Source organism: Phodopus roborovskii, unplaced genomic scaffold (genome assembly GCF_943737965.1).
Source record: "Phodopus roborovskii unplaced genomic scaffold, PHOROB, whole genome shotgun sequence".
NCBI classification, from domain to species: Eukaryota; Metazoa; Chordata; class Mammalia; order Rodentia; family Cricetidae; genus Phodopus; species Phodopus roborovskii.
The window spans coordinates 8,693,713-8,715,380 of NW_026126602.1; the positions used below are offsets into that span (position 1 = coordinate 8,693,713).

The window sequence follows — 21,668 nt, forward strand, 5'->3', positions numbered from 1 at the left end:
CTTCAGGCGAGTTCTGATGATCACAGATAACCCATTGAATTGCTTTCTTCCTGTTTGAAGAACGTGTGTAGTCTCCAGCCTTTATTGGCCAAATTGATCCCTCAAAGACATTGTGGCCTGGCAAGGCCACTTCTTGCTCATTAGGCTTGGAGTGTGTTTTAAATAGCTACATTCAATTATACTTGTTGCCTGGGAGCATGTGAAGAAAATGTGCCTCTTGCAGACCACAAGAGCAGGGGGAGGTTTTATATTTGATTGTGCTTAATCTGCTTTCTGTGCTTCCTGGAGAGAAACTGCTTAAGTAAAGATCACATGTGTTGGGTTTCTTCCGTAAAAATCAAAGATATGTGTGAAATAACAGGGGACAGTCACATATTCGTGACCATTTTTCATTGTGAGTGAAAATGCTGGGAACAGATAAAATGCTTATTATCTAGAACGTGTGGTTAAATACTTTCAAAGAAACTCATAAAAGTTGGAATAAGGGGAATAATGAAAAGAAGCTGTCCCATGGGGGAAAACCTCTTTTGTGGGGCTCTTCTTTGGGAGGGCAATAGCCTGGCCTGTGTAATGCCAGTTAACATTATCAGCAGAATGCCTACAGCATGCAGAATTAAGGAATTAACTGTCTCTCCTATGTTTTTAATTCTTAGGATTTTGTTGTTGTTGTTCTTTAAGTATTTTCTATGCTTAATATCATTCATTGTTAGGCATTTGACTTTTTTTTTACTCGTCTATCAAGATGCAATCTTGTAGAAGAGAGTGGAGAACTTACTGTAGATAAGCCCCGAGTCACGTGCTATAAATGTGGAGGGAGCGCAAGCAGGAAGATCAGGCAGGACCGCACTTTTCCGGGAAGGCTTTGAGGATGAAGGAAATCAAATCTGAACAGTCTTGAGGGATGTGAAGAGTTGGGGCAGGATGCTGGACGGGTATAAGGGTGGGTCTTTAGTAAGAGAAAAGTGCCTGAGGTGTTGTCCTTGGAGTTTTAATTTCCTACATGTTTATCCTGGAATATCACTCTTCTTTTCACATGTGCTATTCATTTGCCTTTTCTTAGCCTTCTGCTTCCAGGCCTGATGCTGGATTCTGTAGCAAGTCTTTCTCTGTCCCACAAGCCAGCTCCCAAATAATGACAGTAAGACTTATTATTAATTACAAAAGCTGGGCCTGTGGCCTAGTCTTGTTCCTAATTAGCTCTTACAACTTAAATTAACCCCATTTCTGTTAATCTACACTTTACCATGTGGCATTTTACCTTTCTTTCATTCTGTTCTTATTGGCGTCTCTCCTGTGCCTTGATTATCTCCTACTTCCTTTCTCTGCCTGGAAGTCCTGCCTATACCTCCTGCCTAGTTATTGGCTATTCACCTCTTGATTAAACCAATCACAGCAATATATCTTCACACAGAATACAGATAACCCACAACAGGATTCTCCCGCAACATCTTGGCAGTGCTGTTGAGTAAAACTCCAGCGGGTTGTCATGTTCACTTGAGTTCATGTTTTCATGGGGTCACCTACTGATTGCTTCACTTCAAGCTCCCTCCATGGACCTGATGAGCAGAAGAATCCCCACCATCTCCTATGATCTGTTAGGGATGGGTCTCTTGATACGCGAGACCAAAAGAGATACGTGGTCATGGGAAGAAGTATTCTGAGACAACTGTCACACAAGCCATCTTTCTTTGTTGAATGTGGGCCGTGTCCGCACTGGCTTTCCCTTCTGTTGCTGTCCTTCACAGTGCTAGATGAGATGGGTGTCAGACAGGCTTTCAGGTAGGAGGCCGTGTCATCTCCAACTCCCAACCCCTCCTTTGCCTTTCATTTTCTTATCTGTGTTTGTGCTTCTACCCCGTCCCTGTAGCTTTTCGTGAAGTAATGGCATGTTTACTTTAACACGGAGCAGGAAACACACATTACCATTTAGATATGGAATTATCTGGAATGACTTAGAATCTTACTCACCTGCACCACGCTGTGCCACTGAAAATTTCCCATCCCTCCTTCTCACTCATGCTTTCCAGCTCCTCCCTTCCCCGCTCCTTTTCTCCATAAAATAATAATATACAATATATATTTATGTAATAACGTGATGAGGCATTCTTTTTTCCCCACCCTGCTCTTCCCAGCCTCTCTAAGCTTCTTGTTTGGCAGTCTTTGTAATGTCTGTAATAAATACTTGGTTTACTTTTCTGAGAAAAATGCCCCTTGGTCATCCAGGTGACAGTCTGGTCAATTTGCTGCTTTTCCTCTCTGCTGATTCTTTTCTGTTAGAAAAGTCCAGCCTTACCTGCTCTACCCACATCCAAGATGGTGATGGAAGGAGGAAGTATCTCAGCTCTCCCACCTCAGAAATGACCTAGGTAGCCCCTCCATGTCTCTGGTGACTGGTTAAAACTGGGTCACACCTAACTATATTACACTACAGGTGGGACTCCGTAGAGTCCCCTTGGAGCACCCTCCCTGTTCCTGAGACACCCTGGCTTCTTGCCACTTACAGTGTGGCACAGGTATTTCAGCTTTCACTCTGACATACAGTACATTCCAGAAGTGACGGTAGGCTTGATTTTAAGCCATGCAAGCCATTTGGCTTCCTCTCAGGATGGTTGTCTGTGGAATGAAGCGTGTAGACTGAAATCTGTCACGTTGGAGAAGAGAGTGAGATGACTAGACAGGATGCAAAAGGAGGCCCTGGAGATGTTGGCAAGCCGTTTTCATGAGATGAAAGAGGAGCGAGCCCTCAGTGGAGGAGCGTCTGAATTCTGTTTGATGAGAATATAGACAGAAGTCAGTGGAAGGCTCAATCATCCCTTCTGTTCTTTTGGTTTGTTTCTGGACACATTTGGGGACTTGCTGGGAGAATATTCATTACCAGAGTGCAACATGCTGGCTAGAGTACGCCTCTTTTCCTGTGACCCTCCAGACTCCTCACTTTGCCTGGGTTGGTTACATTTTAACACTACAGCAGATGGGTTCATTGTTCCAAGACATTTTCTACTTGTGACCCACAGCAAAGTTTATGGTCCTATTTTCTCCTTGTATATCCCAGGAAAATTAATCCCTAAGCTCTGGGGGTGTGTGGGGGGGGAAGGCTGCCTGGAGTTTGCTGTCTTGTAGATTTGGAGTTTCAAATTGAAAGAAGCAATTGTTTTTATTCTGCAGTTAGCAGGGAGTCATTACACATTCACAGGACTACTAAGTTGGTCGGTGTAGTGGATTTTTTCTCATTTATAAAACATTGATGGTTTGATAGCTCCAGTCTAGGTCCATCCTCTCTACTCTCCCATTTCTTTTGATTCAGGGTCTCACCATGCAGCCCTGTCTGACATATGAGGACCAGTTTCAAACTTGCTGCTATCCTCTTATCTCCCAGTGCTGGTTCATGGACCTGTGCCACCAAACCCACCCCTAGCTTAGGACCTCTTCCAGGCTTCTTAAGTGTGACTAGCCACTGAGCTTCTTACATGAAGTAAACAAGGGTCTTTGATGCATTCTTTTCTTGAGATAGAGTCATGAGTCAGTCTTTGTCATCAAGAGACAGACAGTAAATGTTTTGGTCATGACTCCTGTATGTGATGCTTACCTCTGTGTGTATAGGTAGAATGTAGACAAAGGTAACATGGAAGCAACTGTAGATGACTTTATTGATTTGTGTAGTCCCTGGGCTAGGCTGTTTATACTTGAGAGATGGACAAAGAGGAGGTGGAAAGTGGTAGCCTGGGACTTGAGGTAGGAAAACTAGAGGTCTGGAGTCCCAGCCTCCTTGTTTTGGCTCTGTTCCAGCCAGGGGAGTCTCTCCTCTGGTAAAAGAACGCATTTTCATTTCTTCACCCCAGGTGGTAGCAGTTACTTTGTAGCTTAATAAAAGAGGCAGATAACCTCGGGACTAGCAGTGGCACAAGAAGAAACAGACTCAAAATGTAATTAGAAGACATTAAAGTCACATGAAAGAATGGGCACTGATAATTGCAAAAATACAAAAGGACCTAGGAAAATGTGAAGGTTATTAGAGTTTTAATGAACAAGAGCAATGTCCTCCTGTGAATCATACCATAGAATTTTCACTGGTCTAATCAAGTTCTAGGTACTTCCACTGAATTACTATTTTCTACTTATTTTTATTTTTGAGACTCTATTTATTTTTGGTCTCTAGGTAGCCAAGGCTAGCCTTGAACCCACAAATGTCCTGCCTCCACCTTTCCTGTGGAAGCCTATTTTAAACGCATGTCCTTTGAGAATGTAACATTACACATTTACTACTTCTCAAGTTTCACAAGGTCAAATTACTTCGTACTATTTACTTTAGTAAAATGTGTGCTTGGTTATATTTTGAGTGATGAGCTTGATTTTTGTCAGCTTCCATGCCTTTTATTAGTATAGTTTTCTTTGCTTAGATGTTAAATATCTGCAAAACAAAATGGAGTAAAAACCTAGAGGTTTGTGAATGACAGAAACCCAGATGAGCTAGGCAGAAAGGAGAGTTTCTCTGCAGGACCTAGGGATGGTCCCACAGCCCAGGATGAGGCTGAAGCTGCGGTGCAGCCAGCTTGGGAGGTGACACTGGTCAGTACCTTTCCCTCTGCCTCCTGTGTCCTACAAACCAGACTGAACAGTCTACTTCTGCCTTTGTGTCTCTGCTCTGCCTGATGGGGCCAGGCTGGGAGGGCGGTCTCCAGCTCAGAAGTTGAGAAAAAGGACTCAGTAAACCTGCCCAGGTCTTGCTCGGTCATGCTCTGTGCATTTTGTGGCGGGGGAATGAGGAACTGTGCTGGCTGAGAAGCAGGGTCGTGGCCATAGAGTTATTGCTCTGGTGAGAACCAGATAGATCTGGGAATTGAGAAGGGTAGGATACATGAGGCAGGCTGAGCATTCCAAAGAGAAGATTGAGTATATATTAAGTAACCAGAAAATCTTTTAAACAGAGTACACGTTCTGTCCGTCATCACTTTGCTGTGGTCACAGGGTCACTGAGGATATGTTTTCTGAGACAGATTCTTTGTCATGACAGTGGCCTTGGTCAGCTCAGCATCCCTTCACAGTTCACACCCTTCTGTGGGTAGAAGCGGAGCCTTCTGGAGGAATCTATGCCGTCTCCCCCATCTCTACCATGCATGACCTCAGACCTAGCTCGTTTCATAAAGCAAGGAGTTCGGTGGATGGTCTCCAGCAGCCCCTCCAAGTCCAGACGCTGTGTCTGTGTGCAGCATCATATACCATCAGATAGGATACATGTACAGTGTTGTGTATGGTGGTTTATGTAAGGACCCTGCAGCCACACAGCAGAGTGATAAGGCCAGCACTTGAGTAAAACTGGCTGATCTTCTCTGAATCTCTCTCATGCCACTTAATGCTGCTGATTGCTTTTTGGTTTGGTAATTTCCCCCTAGGAAATGAGCCACCACATTCTTACTGTGTATTTAGAAGAAAAATATTAACACTCTTTGCTTTAATCCAACTGCAGCAACCTCTCTCTGTTGCATCCTTTCCCCTTTGCATTAGGGAATACAAAACCAAGGTGTGCCTAAGCAACTTTGTGTCAGTCATGGAGTCTAGAACCCATTTTCCCAGGCTGAGAGGGAGCTTTATTTATTTATTGATTGATTGATTGGATCTAGGGAGAAGGCTGAATATTATTAGGATGTGCCCATCACTGTCTCTCTCAGCAGAACTCCACGAGGAGGATGGCAGTCCCTGAGGCTCTACACGGGTCACTGGATGAGCTGCTTTATTATGTAACATCAGCATTATCCACTCTCGGGTCCTTTGTGGGGCAGTGGGTCCCAGCCAGCCAGCGTTCCTGCCCCAACTGCAGGCCAATCATGCACCTTTTACCCTTCAATGCCTTGCTCGAAAGAACAAGACCTGGTGTCAGCTAACAAACCCAGCCCTCTACAGAAGTCCTAGTTAGCCCCATCCAGCCCTTCACTGGGAAGCACTCTTCCGTCCATCGTTACAGAGAGCACTTGATTGTCCCCAAGGTTTGTGGGTGGTAACTTGCCTGGTGCTACCAGGGAGAAAACTTCCCAGGATGCAGTACTATCATCATCCTATTGTGAGTCCCTATTAAGTTAGTCAAATGCTTTCAGTTTTCTATGAAATTTGAGAAATCCAGCAAGCTTCTTGTGAAAGATTGTGTAAAATACCTGCTTAACTCATGGCTTTAAATTCTAACTGGAGCTCTCTTAATCCTTTGCTGACAATTCTTTTGCTTACTTTCAAAAAAGGGGGAAAAATAAAGACAACAATGACTGGCTCGTTGAAATTTGATTCCTCTTAGTAAAACTGCCAGTTTTAATTAAGTTTGGAAATTAAACTACAGCTGAATATTGAATGAAATTTGGCATAATGATCTTCTTCAAGTGTTCTGAAGCAGGGACTGCGAATTTGTGTTGACAAAGACATTGTATGACCTTGATTGTTCCTGCTTCTATGAATTAAATATGTCTTTGTTTTGTTGGTGCTTATTAACATCCACACATGCTTATTGAAGAAGAGAGATCATTAAACAACAACAACAACAAAATTCAGGCCACACCTGTTTGCAAACACATTTAATCAAAGCACTTGGGAGGCAGGGGTAGGTGGATTTCAGAATTCAAGGCTAACCTGGTCTACATAGCAAATTCCAGGCCAGCCAGGGCTATGTAGTGAGATCCTGTCTTTAGAATAGTGAGATCCTATCTTTAAAATGTTCACACACACACACTACTACATTCAGTTGTAATCTATGGCTCTTTTTATTTGTTATAATAAATAACCATAGGGGTTTCTATGGATTTTTTAAAATTGGAAAATTGTAATTGTATATTTAAGTGCTATTTTGATACATGTATACTTTGTGGAATGATCAACTCGGGGTAATTAGTATGTCTATCACCTCAAATACTTGTTTCTCTGCAATAAGAACACTTAAAGTCCTCTTTTAGCTTTTTTGAAAGATAAATTATTTACCCTAGTGTACAGTTGCACTGTGAAATGCCAGAATTTATCTCTTCTGTATAACTGAATTTGTTCCCACTAATGGCTATTCCTTTTAGGGGGTTCTCTTAGGAAAATTAGATAACTCTAATTTCAGTGAAATTCTAGAGTTGGAAATACTGTGAATTGTGCCTGATCTTTTCTTACCAGTTGCCATTCGTGCATTATCCACCCTTTTCTTCATCTCCCAGTCATTTGACCTGGTTGTGGGTGGAGCAAGTTGAGAATATGCACAGCTTTAAAAAGAGAAAGAGAAGCTTTCTCTCTTGGTACCAGTTGGGAGGCAGAGGCAGACAGATCTCTGTGAGTTCAAGGCCAGCCTGCTCTACAGAGCGAGTTCCAGAACAGGCTCCAAAGCTATTGAGAAATGCTGTCTTAAAAACAAAAAACAAAACAAAGCAAACAAACAAACAAAAAAACCAAACAGAACCTCATGTTTGCTTCCTAGCAGAACTGTAGTAGCATTTTTATTTGAATATTTCCTTTGAAAAGTGTTAGCTGGAATCAAGAGAAACTGGGGGATATGAGTTAGTTCTACCAGATTCTTCACGCCCTTTTGTTTTCATACTGAAGTGGGAATACGTAAAGACATACTTTAAGAATAATTGAAGACAGAAAGGCAAGAAGGGGGAGCCTAAGAGTACTGAGAGAAGCTATAAAGTTACGTCCAATTAAGCAAAGCATATGGCCATATGTATAGAGACATGTAATAAGGAGACTTACATAAACAAGAGATTGTTCAAAGCAAAGGGGCAATGTGGTCAAGATGGGTGGAGTTCATTTCCTACAATGCACTTTCAATGTCCCTAATTCCAACTTTATATGCTATAGGATGTTTTCAAATCAAAAGCAAACACTTTTCTGCTTTAATTACATCCGTGCTAAGCAAGTACCCAACCAGGAAGATGAAGCCTGCTTCACCATTCCAACTGTTCTATAAGACACAGCCTCCCAGCCAGCTGATGGGGATCATCACTGCAGGGTGCTCCACAGTCCAGCTTCCAGGGGACTGCTCAGGAAATGGGGTGATGTCAGTAACTGATGAACTGAAAGATGCAGGACCTCCAAAGGGGCAAACTTTGCAGAGATGATTTTCATTTAGAGCTCATTTACAGAATAATTTTCAAATTATCCCTTCAAATAAATCCTTCAGGTTTACTCTGTGGCTTAGAAAACATGTGTTTGAAAGTACACCCATGGGAGCCTGGCTGTGTACACTGAGAGCTGTGCACTTTGCCCGTCCTACAGCTGTGGGCCTCCAACAAGGCATCCTATGAGCCAGGCCATCTTGGCAGTAGTTGGGGCAAGCATGACTGGTTCTGCGTCATTGGGGGCAGATCACTGTGTTCTCAGCTGCTTCGCTGCCCGGGTGAGTGCACCTGACCATGGAGCCCCAGTGCACAAAGGTGGGAAGACCACATAGCCTCCGCGTGCCAGGCCATGGGGAAGGCTGGCTCCTTAAAGACAGCTGCTGTTGGCAGAGCCTGTGAAGCCCAAGTGATGCAGAGTGCTTGGCTGTGAAGAGATCTGCGTAGTCAGTCCCCGAGCACCCTGGACTGTGTGGCGTCCATCAGGTCTGGATTCTGGTGTAGATAGCAAAAGTAAGTCGTGTGCTACCTAAAGAATGAGCTACTCTTTCATTTCTATCTTTTGGGCATCCCAAGGTTCTTGCTGCTCTTAAATTATATTTATTTTATCTACTTTACTTATTTATTCACTCATTCTTTGATAATTTCATACATATCCATAAGATATTCTGGTCATTAAAAAAATCATAACTGTCTCTCTTCTCTTTCTAATTACTTCTGTATGTCTTATTTTCAGCAGGTCCCCCTCCTATTTTAACATTTTTTTGTTTGTTTTAGTGTGGTATGGTGTGTGTGTCTGTGTGCCTGGTACCCAGTAAGACCAGAGTGCTGGGAACCTAACCTAGGTCCTCTGGAAGAACAGCTAGTGCTCTTAATCAATAAACCATCTCTCCAGTTACTTGTGTCCTATATAACTGTCTCTTTAATCTTCCTGGCCTTCTTATAAATACATACTCTGCTACCATCTTTAAAATACCCTGTACTGATTGCTACATGGCTGATTGTACTAATGTCTTTGTACCTTCAAAATGCCACTCTGTTGGCTGACAGGTCTGGTCTCATCCAACTTGTAGCCACCTGTGGACACTAGGGTGTGGATGAATTACCATGTTCCCTTCCTCATCTTAACAGTTCAGGTGCTCACTTAGCCGGGGCAGCCACAAGCACTGTGGAAGACCAAGTCTAGGCACTTGTACGTGGGCCTCTCCTGGTGATGTCTCACTGGCTGGAGCAAACTTCTCAGTAGAGAGCAGAGTCCATGCTGGTGGTACTGTCATTCCTTAGAAACTACTAATACGGGGTTGGCTAAATTTAGACCCTTAACTTGGATTCTGGAAGTCTATCCTTGAGACTTGAAGTCAAGTGTTTGTGTACCCTGGTCTACTTTGAAAATTGCAGCCCTTGTGTAACAGAATCTGTGTAACTACAATGAAATAAGGGACACAAAGTAAATGGTGGTAGTAGGAGGTCACTATAGTCCCTCAGCATGGCTGGAAGGGAGCTATCCCCATTAGCCCCTGGTTCTTTCCCAGAGAAACCCTACCATTGTTCTTTGCCACATCCTCTGTCCCGTTCCAGCCAAACATGGTGCTCTGTAGACTCTGAATCCCTTTGTGACATTATCAGTTCCTTGAACATGGTTCTTCCTGGAGCTGAACTAAGATCAGTTTGTAGATTACTTCCAGCTATTTCTAGTTGCAAAATCACATTTGTAACTGATAGACATCTCAGAATGTGTCTATGCACACTCCAAAATAATGAGTCGTGTACATGCTCCACATTAGTTTCTCTCCTGTTTTAGCAAAGCTTCCTGTTCTGTGTCCAAGCTAAAACCCTTAAACATTCTGGTCGCCGCTCCCTTTTCCCTATTCCCTGTCTGCCCCTCCCCCGTGTCCTGTGCCAGCTCAGTAACCCTGGAACTCAGCTTTCGTTCTCCACCTCATTCTGTTGCACACACTAAGTTGACTCCGGGAAGCTCCTCATCTCATGGCCACCTCTAAGCCCCGGCTCCAGGTACTTGCTGCTCATCAGTATGATCCGTGAAGTCATTCACTTCCCGTGCTCAGTAGTGTGTTCCCTCACCCAAGTCCTCCTCCTTCTTCACTGTCTCTTCCAACAGCCCCTGCTCAGACAAACACAGAAGTAAGCAACTGCCTTTTCCCTTCCTCTGTGCGTCTGACTGTTTCTGTCACTTTGTTAAGACCGCCCCCTGCCATCTTCCATCTTAGTTTCTCCTTATGACATACCTCTGTAAACACAGGGAACATAGATTATACCTTTACAATCCCAGTCACAGAGCAGTTATTAATCAGTGTGGGGACTCACATTTGTAGTCGAAGCTGGAATATGAAGAGTACTAGGTTATCCTAGGCTACATGATGGTGCTCTGTCTGAAACCAACACAAACTAACAAGCAAATAAGCCATAATTATCTGCCAAGGAAGGGCTGGGATTGCTCGACTTTGGAATTTTGGATGAGCATACAAACCTGTCAGGGTTTGAGGTTGCATACTTGACAGTTATGACAGGCTTTTTTCAGTATTTTCCCAACAGATTAATAAGTTCTGGGTGAAATGTAATGTTTGTGTGTCCTGAATGATTAAAAAGTTAAAAGTTCATAAGACAGCTTTCATTTCTACTTGAGAGAGGGAACACCTTGGGAAGGAACACCCTCATGCCTGTTCATGCATAAACACCCACACAAGTAAATAAAACAAACAAATGATATCTTTGAAAGATGCTGTTTCATTGTAATAAGCAAAGTAAATATGGGGGCAGTGACATATGCAGGGTATAGCAGAAAACAAAAAAACAAAAAGACACAGAGCCCTAAGTTGTTTAAGCAATACTGTCAGCAAATACCTCAGTGTTGTCCCAGATCTGCAGCCACTAGACGAAACAACTTAGAAGTAAGCAAGATGCACTGCAGGAAAGGCAGGTGATATGATGTCCCTATGATACACTTTACAGGTTCCCAGAGCAAAAGGTGAACACTTGGCGCTTTACAGTTGCTAATGGTACAAATGGAAGCAGACAAAGCTTCCCCATACCCCTTGGCTGACCTCTCTGTCCCAGCCGTCTTTTCTGGACAGACGTCTTGCAGGTGGGCTCACTCCATTTCGGCTGGCTTCCGTGGCCCTGTTGGCATCCAGGTGCACATCCTTGCATCACAGATTCATGCCTGGAAGTCCAATGATTGTGATTTGAATTTGATTTACCAAGATTTTTCTTTCAATAAACACCAGCAAAGATGTATTCTGTGTCTGCTCAGGGAGTGTGGACAGCAGTGACAGGCATGTTCCTGTGCTGATTCTCTTGTAGAAGTAGGATGTCACAGCAGCCTAAGGCACTGAGCCTGGACACCCCTGCTCCTGAGGCTCTGCTTGTGATGCCTTTCAAAGACTTAGGCTGACTGCTGTGTGCAGACCCCTTGGTCCCTCGCTTGCATTACCTGCTTGTTGCCATTCTGGAACAGAGATTTGAGGAAACAGTGCTACACTGATGGAGTCACACTTTGTCTCACTATTTGGTGCTTTCTTTGGGAACTGTTTTTAGGGCATACTGTGAACAGCTTTTGAATGTAGAATTAAAGAATGACAATTCAAAATAAGCACAGTGGCTCCTGGCTCTGTAACCCCAGCACTTGGGGTTGGGGGAGGGGTCTGGGACAGAAGGATTGTGACAAATTCAAAGCCAGCCTGGGCTACTTAGTGAGTTCTAAGCCAGCCTGAGCTATACTCTGAGACCTTCACTTAGAAGAGAGTGGCAATCCAAAATGGAGTGTAGTGGTGTGCATCCATCATCTTAGCCCTCAGGAGACAGGAGCAAGAGGATCCTGAGTTCAAGGCCCACCTGGCTACATAGTGTAAACCTGTCCCAGCAGAGCTAGAGCTGGGGACAGTGGTAATGTAGCTAGCATGTGCAGGGTCCTGAGTTCCATTCCCAGCACTGGAAATAAATGGCTTAGCCCCCACCATGTATCTGATGTGTCCTCTGCTAAGGTTTGCTCTCAGTGTCCCTCCGCCTCTGCTTTCTGCCTATACCTCCTCCCTGCTAAAGGACAAACACTGTCTGTCCCCTTTGCCACCTCAGGATCCTTCAGCAAGTTGTACCCTATCCTTAACCATGACCACTGTGTCACCTCTCTTTATCTACAACTGGGAAAAGCCTTGGTTTTTAACACTAGGAGGCTAGGTATGAAGAGCAGAGGATTTGTCTAGGTTTTATCTGGTTGCCATCCACCCGTAAGCAGCTTTCTTCTGGCTACTTTAAGTAGCCCAGAAGATTTTCATTCTTTGTAAAATGTATGCCCTTTTATTTATGTGCATATAAACAAGAGGCCTCCCAGCACCATGGCTAAAAGGTACAATGTCCCAAGCCCTGCATTTCATATAGAATCCCTAACCCTTAATGTACCTGGATTTTCAGATGGAGTACCAACATTTAGGGGACAATTAAGGTTACATGAAGTATATGTTCTGGGGGTACAGTGATGGGCTGCAGCACAGAGGCTGTGATGCCCCTAAATCCTGGCTTTCCCACTCCTTCCCAAGCTTGCAGTGTGCAATAGTTTAACCTATTTCATTGGCTTGTTAAAATGACCACTTAGGAGAGACTGCGGAGCAGTGAGCAGATACCTGATGTGTAGTGAGCCCTAGATAAAATGCAGGTCGTGGCAATGCTATATTCAGTTTTTGGAAAGGGTGGATGCTGACCATGAAAAGTGCTGCAAGGAGAAAACCAGAGGATATATGACAATGTGTAACACTGAACTGTCCCAGCAGAAAGTGTTTTCACTCTGATCCCGTTGGTATCTGTGCACTGTTTTTAAAACGGTGTCTCACTTGTTTGCTGTGGCAGGCCTCATACTTCTGACATAGCCTAGGTTGGCTTCATACTCCTGTGATGGGATTACAGGTGTGTACTGGCATGCTTGGCTATTTCCCCCTCATAATTTCTACTTAAAAACAAGCTGTAAGGGTTTGTTTATTATTTCCAGGATACAGAGAGCCCATTGACTGAATTACTTTATTGATAGTTCTCAGGTCTGTAAGCATTCTCCATTTTCCAGATTTTTTTTTTTTAATAAAAAATACAGGAGAATTCCCAGGGCTGGTAAATTCTTCGATATGCCCATAATTTAGCTGTTCCTGACCACCTTTTCTAGAGCTTCTAGTGTTTCAGAGGTCATAGGCCATTGCTTCACCCAGACAGGTTAGCTACTTTAAGGGTAGGGCTTTTGATTCCTCTGTTAGTTTCTGCAGAACACAGAGAAAAATGAGTGACAGATTGCCAATACAGGCAGTTTAAAACTTCCTGCTTCACTGAGAAGTCTGCCAGACATACTGTGGCCTATTGGCTGAAGGTGAATGCTTCAACATTACGGAGGAAATTTGAATGTCCAGGCAGCAAGAAGTCTCTGTCAATTCTAGAATTTATATATTACCCTTCTGTGGCTTTGATGAAGCTGAAGATAGATAGTTATGGTTATGATTTCATTAGTTATGATAAAAGATTAGTTAATTATTAAACTGTTGGCTGATGACTGGGGCTTCTTATTGGCTAGCTCTGTCTTAATTATTAACCCATTTCTATCATCTGTGTATTGCCACAAGGCTAAATGTTAATAGACTAAATATTGTAACTATAGTTCTTACTTGATGACTGTTTTGTTAAACCCTTCTTTTTATTTAGACAGAAAAGAGGAGACGATGGGGTTTTCCTCCTGTAAATATGTTTCTCTTATTGGTTAATGAATAAAACACTGTTTGGCCAATGAGGCAGGAAGACAGGGGTCTAAGAGACAAGGAGAAATCTAGGAAAAGAAGGCAAAGTGAGCCCAGCACAGAGTTGCGATGCTGCCAGAGGAGTAATACCATGCCGGGGCATTACCAGGTATCCTGAGGCCTTGTGGCAATACATAGATGATAGAAATGGGTTAATAATTAAGACAGAGCTAGCCAATAAGAAGCCCCAGTCATCAGCCAACAGTTTAATAATTAATATAGTGTCTGTGTGTTTATTTGGGACTGAAGGGGTTATGGGACAAGGCTGGTGGGGTGGAAACTTTCCACAACAATTATTCATTTAATATTGAGCTAGATGTTTAGAAGATATCGTTCCTACAGGTGAGTCCCATGGCTCCTGCTTATGGACTAGGAGAGAGATGGTTTACCCAGTGGGACCTGAAATATTTCACTTAATTGTAATACCCATTCTGTGGCACAGATACCTTTCAGACCAATGAATTTGTGATAAACATGGTGTAGATTAGTAAGGAGAGAATCAAATGATGGACATTGAAAATATCACTGGGATCTTTATGTTCACTTTACACTGTCAAAGAACTTTAGTCATATAAATGTGTAACAAAAAGAAGGCGAAGAGCACCCTGGACTCCTACACAGATGTCCACATCTTACATAACCAACAGGGCTTGGTTAGGGTGACATCAGCTGTCTCCATTGTGAAATTATTCTTCCCTTTGCTCTTGTGTGTCTTGAGATATTCCTAGAGTTGCCTGTCACTACCCTGCTTCTCATCAGACATCTACTTAGTGATTTTAACATCTATTACTCATTCGTAGCCTGAAGTACTTAATATTTGCACATTACTGCACTTTCATATTGCATTGTCAAGCCTCCCTCCCACATTTAGTGGTGGAATTCCACTCTAAGGAAGATGGGTTCTCTCCTCCTCTCCTCCCCTCTGTCTACTCATCTAAACTGGTATTAAAAAAAAAAAAAAGCATAAACTCATGGATTTTCATTTTGCAGGTTACTGTGTTAGCAGCATGGGCTGCCATAACAAAAGGCCATAGCCTGGATGCCTTAGACAACAGGTATTTGTTCTTTACAGCACAGGAGGCTGGAAAACTCAACATTCCTAGTAGAGTTGGTTTCTGGTGAGATACTCTGCACAGGCCGGCCACCTTATAGTTCTGCCTATGTAGCTCTTTACCAGACTGTACTTAACATGATGTGTGAGGTGTGTGTGTTTGGGGGGGATTGGCGAGTAAGCTTTCTAAATACCTCTTATTAGACACTAGCCCCGTCAGATCCATCCCCCCCACTTCTACGATCCCATTTAACCTTAATTATCTCCTAAATGTTGGTACTCCATCTCCAAATGTTAGTACATTAAGGGTTAGGGATTCAACATACAAGTCAGGGCTGAAGACAGCAGACAAATATTAAGCCCAAAATAGCTATAACCCATTACCTGTTATTATTTATAAGACTCTACTTTTAAAAGTAAGAGCAAAGATTACTGCTAAGGCAAAGAAACTTCATTGCCTGTCAATACAAAGCACGTGGAACATTGAATCATTTTTCTGTGGTGGTAGCATTGTGGGAGTCTGTCATTTTAGCTCCTGCCCACTTCCCACATCCCCCATTTCTACATCATTACCCATTCGTGTTTATTCCTTTGTTGCATGGTGCTGTGGCTCAAACTCAGGACCTTGTTCATACTGTACAAGCACTCTCCCGCAGAGCTCCAGCTAGTGTTCACTCTTTATGAAAAGGAGAACTAATGTGTCCTGCCTTGCCTGAATGCTGGCTTAGTTGGGCCCAGGCTGGCTGCAGTAGTGTGGACACTGAGCACCCCTCCAATCTGCACATCCTTGCTGAGCCTTAGGGAACATTGAAGTTCCAGAAACCAAGACTTAGAACATAAGGTCTTTGTTGTTGCTTTTTCTTTATTCTCTGTGGCTCATTCTCGTGTTTTATTGACAGTCTTTTATCCACTAATGTCTGAAAACTGAACAGTGGTGTCTTCGATCTAAAGGAACAAACACAACAGTTCCAGAAGCTGCTGAGTCAGTGGACTCTCAGTCCCAGGAGAAAGCAGTTTCGCTGTCAGATCTCCATCACACAGAGGAATCATCTGTCAGTCATATTTTAACAGACAGTGAATTTTTACTAAGTAGCTACTTTGGTATGGACCAGATAACTACAGAATAGTGTATTTAACATGATGTTTATAATCCTGAAGTATATAATAAGCACGGTCAGGACTCACAGTGTTCTGTTCCCTAGGGGTTAGAGGAAGCAGGCTCAACCACATAATGAATACTGTGATCACTCGGGCACAAAAAGTCAGCATCAAAATTAGAAGTTGGGAAGAGGAAATGGCACAGTGTCTGTGACAGTTTCACATCACACAAGGGGGCTGCTGGAGACTCGCTCCTGTGGGCATGCATTGCCAGTCACTTAGAGCCTGCTGACCACACTGGGAGCATCGTGTAGGTGGTCCAGTCAGCCAACGGGGTTATTGGAAAGCCATCCAGATATCTTTCTTTTCTCCGCCATCGATATTGTTGCAAGTAGCTGCATGTTCTGGCTTGGTTTGCCTCAGTGTATACTCTTCCTGCTAACTCAAGTAGACAGAAGAAAATGAGAGTGAATTAGCTAACCAGTCCATAGATTAAAATGGTGACACTTGCCAAAGCTTTACCGGAAGATTTGTCTCCTGTCAGAAGTGGTAATTTGCTGGAAATTTAAAATGTAGGTTATGTTATCTGAATCTTCAGTTCATCTTCAGGTATTACTTATATTGTTTAAAAGTTCCTCTCAGCTGGGAAGATGTCTCAGGAAGTAAAGGGTTTATTGTGCAAGCATGAGAACCCAACTTTAAATCCCCCAAACCCATGCATGCAAAGCTGGGTACTGCCATGACCACCTCTAACCCCAGTGCTGCAGTGGTAAGATGGGAAACAGAGATAGAGAACCCGAACTTGAGGGCCGGTCAGCCGGTGCACAGGAGCGACAAACAACAGAGACCCAGCCTCAAACAGGGTAGGAGGTGAGGACTGACGGCTGAGCTTGTCCTCTGACCTCCGCATGTGCACTGTGACACGTGTACACATGCGTGTGCACACACACACATACAAAAATCAAATTAAAATTCACTCTCAGGTTTTAAAATACAGAGAACTATGGAGTTTTTGAAAAGGATAGCTTGTTTATAATGAGCTCGCTTGGTAGATGGTTTTTTATGACATCGTTGCCCCACTTGAGCTAGCTATCTGCAGTTGGCAGAGAATATTCATGGGTCTAAACGCCTCTTTAAACATCCAAATTCATGGAAAATGCACATTAAAAACTAGTGAAGGGTATCAGGGTGGTGGTGGAACATACCTTTTACCCCAGCACTCTGGAGGCAGAGGCAGGTGGATCTCTGAGTTGGAGGCCAGCTTGATCTATAGAGCCAGTTCCAGAATAGCCAGGCTACACAAAGAAACCCTATCTCAGGAAAACCAAAAAAAAAAAAACCTAGTCATAGGTAAGACAGATACTAAGTTAAATGGGCTGTTGGCAGCTGTTACCACTTTCATTTTGAAAGTTTCAATAGTTTATATTTAGAGATGGTGAATGTGTTTTTTCTATTATTATTAAAGGGGATGTTTGCAATGCTTGGAGTTGAATTGAAGCTGTGTTTGCCTAGGCAAGAGGTCTGCCATTGTGCTCCATCCCCAGACTCTGAGATGATAAGCTTAAAGGTAGTTATGTATTGAAGTTGGATGAACGCTTAGGCATTGTTTGATTGGCTGTCAATAGACTGTATGGGAGTCAAAAGGAAAGTCATTTGTTGTTGTTTGGGGTTAATAAGAAAAGCTACTGTTTCCTTTTATATGCCTAAAGTATTTAGGGTGCCACTTTCTTGTGATTTTCTGGACTCATGGAAGGTGATAAAGGCTCACAAACTTACATAAAATTATAAAAATTATTTTAATACAAGATGTGGACATTCTTCCTTAATTTAAAACATGATGTAGACAAATAGAAGGAAATGTCTTTCTTAAGGATTCCTCTACCAATTGTTAGTATTCAGGCATCTTTACTGGCCTGCTCTTGGAATGAGTTCTTGGTGAATATTTTTATTTCGTTTGAAGTTTTATTTAATTGGAGTAAATATGCTTGTGTTTAATCAGATCAGACATTTTGCCTGGTAAGTGGGAATTGACCCTGCGGCTTTCTGAAAGATTTACAGGAATATTAAAATTCACTTTTATGGATATAATGGTCAAGTCACATTTTCAGTTTCTAAGTAAAGAAATTAGTTAAAACTGTCCCTCAACTCTTTCTTGTACTGTGTCCCCAGGGATGGACAGGAATGTAGAAAGATGAATATATATATTCTTCACCCTTAACACACTTGTAATCTTGGAGAGTCAACTTTGCTCTCATCATGGAATGTTTTGTTTCCTCAGCAGCCACAGAAAGTATTGATTCTGTTCTCTTTGCATAAGGAGTCATTAGCGTTCTAGATAATTGCTGTCATTGAACACTGTGGGTCTTCAGCTCACACAGGCAGAGCCCTGCATGATCTTCTGGGAGCAAGGAAAATCTTAACTTATGAAGCAGCATAACATATTTGTACACTGCCACACCAAGTGGCTTCCTTTTCATTACTATATTTTGACTTAACACATGCAAGAAATGTGTTAGATTTCTATCGTTGATGAGCAAGAGACAGTGCTCTCTCTTTACCTGGAGTTGATGCAAAAGAGACAGTTGCTCATGACAAAACATTAGGGAAAGCAGACTGCTCAAACCAGGCATTTTCTTCTACGTAAACCCTGAAAGACCTTTCAGGACAAGTGTAGCTTTTTCTAGGAGCATGTTTTAATGTCGGGGGCAGAGGAAGGTTACATTAAATCCTGCAGTTTGCTGGTTATCTTGAAAAAAGAGATTAACCCTGAATGCCTCAGAAAAAGTCCACAAAGGTGATTGATCTGTCATGACAAGAGGAAGTTTTGGCTATTTTGTAATAGCTAAGTATAGTTTCTTGTTCAAACCTTAGAGATTTTCAGGATTAAAACCCAGGGAACTGCCTGGAGTAAGTCTTGGTAGATTATACCCTAAATTCATGTCCGTAGCAGATAGAAAAAGAAGTGTTACTGTCAGTTGATCAACTAGGAATTAGGATTCTCTGTCACCTAATTCTCTGGTGAATTGGCCTGTTTAATTTTGTGGTGATAAAAATCTGTAGAATGATGTGTTGAGAAGAGGGGAGAGAAATATTTATGCCACACTCATGTGCAGGCAAGTACTCTTTTGCTTTGAGTAATTAATACAAACAGTAGCATTTTTGTTCATTTGACAGTATGCAAATGGGAATATTTGTGACTCAAAGATACATTAATTGCTGCTGCATGCTTTTAAAAATTAATGAATCATTAAGTTACAACAGTTTTTTTTCTGTGCTTTAAAACAAATTTGTTGTGTGTTGCTATTTGTAAAGCACTTCAGCACATTATTAGTGAGTGTGCAAGCATCTGAGAAAAGGTTTAAAATTATCCAGTTTTAGGCTGGGGTGTAGTTCAGTGGTAGATCATTTGCTGAGCAAGCAGAGTCTTGGGTTTGATCCCCACACCCACACAAACAAATCCTGTTCTCAACCACATGCCTACACTTTGCATCAATACAAAATGGGGGCTTGGGATATAGTTCAGCTCCTGGGGTGCTTGCCTAGCGTTCATGAAGCTCAGGTCCAGCCCCCAGCACCACATACAATGTGGTAATGGTAATGTGTCCCAGTTTGCTTTCATACAACAGCATGACCGAAAGCAACTTGGGGGGTGGAAATGATTTATTTAGCTTACACCTCCGTCCACAAGTAAGAGAAGTCAAGGTAGGAACCTGAAGGCAGGAACTAAAGCAGCAGCCATGGAACTTTCTGGAAGCTGCTTACCGGCTTGCTCAGCTCCCATTTTTATACAACCACTCATTCAGAGGTGGCACAATCCACAGTGGGCTGGGCTCTCCTGCATCAATCATTGATCAAATACAAAACAAAAATGCTCCACAGACTTGACTAGGAGCCAGTCTAATGGAGGCATATTCTCAAGTGAGATTCCCTCTTCCCAGATGACCCGAATTTATGTGAAGTTTACAAAAAACAAAAACAAACAAAAATACCCTAACAAACACAGTGGTGCAAGTCTCTAATCCCAGCTCTTAGGAGGTAAAAGCTGGAGAAGGTCATCTTTGGCTGACTAGAAAGTCCAAGAGCAGCCTAGGGGGGTATGAGATCTAATTACGTTTTTAATCTATGATGAGTGATGAGTAATCTATGACTTGTGTAGGCTGGTAAAACCTAAGTGGAAAGATTTTTAGACTAACTCGTACAAGTGGAATATCCTCGATGTTCAGAACTGCTTCCCTTCACAGAGGAAAGCGATATAAAACTCATTCTTGGCATGCCTGCTTTAGACACAGCATTGTCTCGCTCAAGTTCAGAAGCTGGGGAATGCTGTTGGCCACACAGTTACTTCTTTTTTTAGATAAAGTTTGTGTTATTTCTCATTTTGCTTGCTTGCTTTTTCCTCCATACATTTACACATGGCTGAAATAATTTTAGGCTAAAGAATGTGACCAGCCGGGGGGGGGGGGGGAAAAAAAAAAAAAAAAAGCATGATGAGTTCAGCATATCAAATAGGAATGTCCATATCTTAATTAATGTTTTTCTTTTCAATAGAATATGTTCTAGAAATCGAGGGAGAAGAAACTATCATAAAATATAATGAGATTTGTATACTAAAAGCACACCCTTATAATCATTGGGCAGCTCTAAAATTAACTCTCTGTGTGTGTGTGTGTGTGTGTGTGTGTGTGTGTGTGTGTGTGTGTGTGTGTGTATTGCTAGGTATGGACCCCCAAGACATCATACATACTAAGTGTATGCTACCACTGAGCTTCTTTACTCTTTGAAATAAATTTGTTTCCCACCCCTTAGGTTTTTGAAATTCCTTGCATGGCTGCTCAGACAAGCCCACAGAAGGAGAGTGTACTAGACCTTTGCTTCACCTTAAAATGCTGTGGGAATGGCTGGGCCACAGAGGTGACACCTCTGTCTGTGGCCCCAGCTTCAGGACTTGGAGGTCTTAGTGGAAAGGATGTCAGTGTCCTTATCATGTGGAGTTGGGTACCGGGCTCATCAGAAAGAGTCTAATTCTACCTTTTCTTCTCACTGCAGGAGAAGCACTATTTTCCTTCCATGAAGTTTCTCAGCCATTACTGCTTGGTGAGAACCATACTTCATGTAAACAGGGGACAAACAGCTTTATGGGAAAGGTTTTGACACTATTTTAAAAGGTGATGTTGCCCTGACCACAAGCCAGTGTGAAAAGATGGGCTCTCTGTCTCCAGTGTGCCAACTCCATGCCCAGAAAAAGACTGTATTAGAAAGATCTGGAAACTTTATTCCTGATGCTCAGTGTCAAATTTTCTATTTTCTGCCCAGGGGTAGATAGGCATAGATGTGAAAATGCTCAGAACAGTGGGTTGCAAGATTTTCTAAGCCATGCAGCTCTGAGTGTGATCTGAACATACTAACATGTAGGCTGAGTTGTATTTTTATATAAATGCAAATATATACTCTATAGCCTATTTGCAAACTTTAGAAGTCCAATTAAATAATTAAATAATTTGAACACTACAAAGAAACTGCCACTTTTGTAAAATTTTCTCTTCCTTCCTTCCTTCCTTCCTTTTTTAGTTCAAGTACTATAATTGCTTAATTATTTTTCAAAATTGTGACCTGATCATGATTTCTTGAGGCTTAACTCTGAGTTCTTTGCACTTTGCTTCTTAG

At 42.4% G+C, this 21,668-nt stretch overlaps 1 protein-coding gene across 3 annotated transcripts in view; it reads left to right on the top strand.

Annotated features, from left to right (window-relative positions):
• The window catches only part of Pip4k2a (phosphatidylinositol-5-phosphate 4-kinase type 2 alpha), a 158,727-nt gene that overhangs the window by 60,133 nt on the left and 76,926 nt on the right, over positions 1-21,668 (top strand). The window contains exon 1 of one of the 3 annotated variants that reach the window (XM_051205605.1): positions 8,530-8,582. The exons of the other annotated variants lie outside the window; for them this stretch is intronic. The gene's annotated coding sequence lies outside the window, so the exon portion shown is untranslated. Of the gene's footprint in view, positions 1-8,529; positions 8,583-21,668 lie in introns of those variants that run through there. 3 annotated transcript variants of the gene reach the window in all.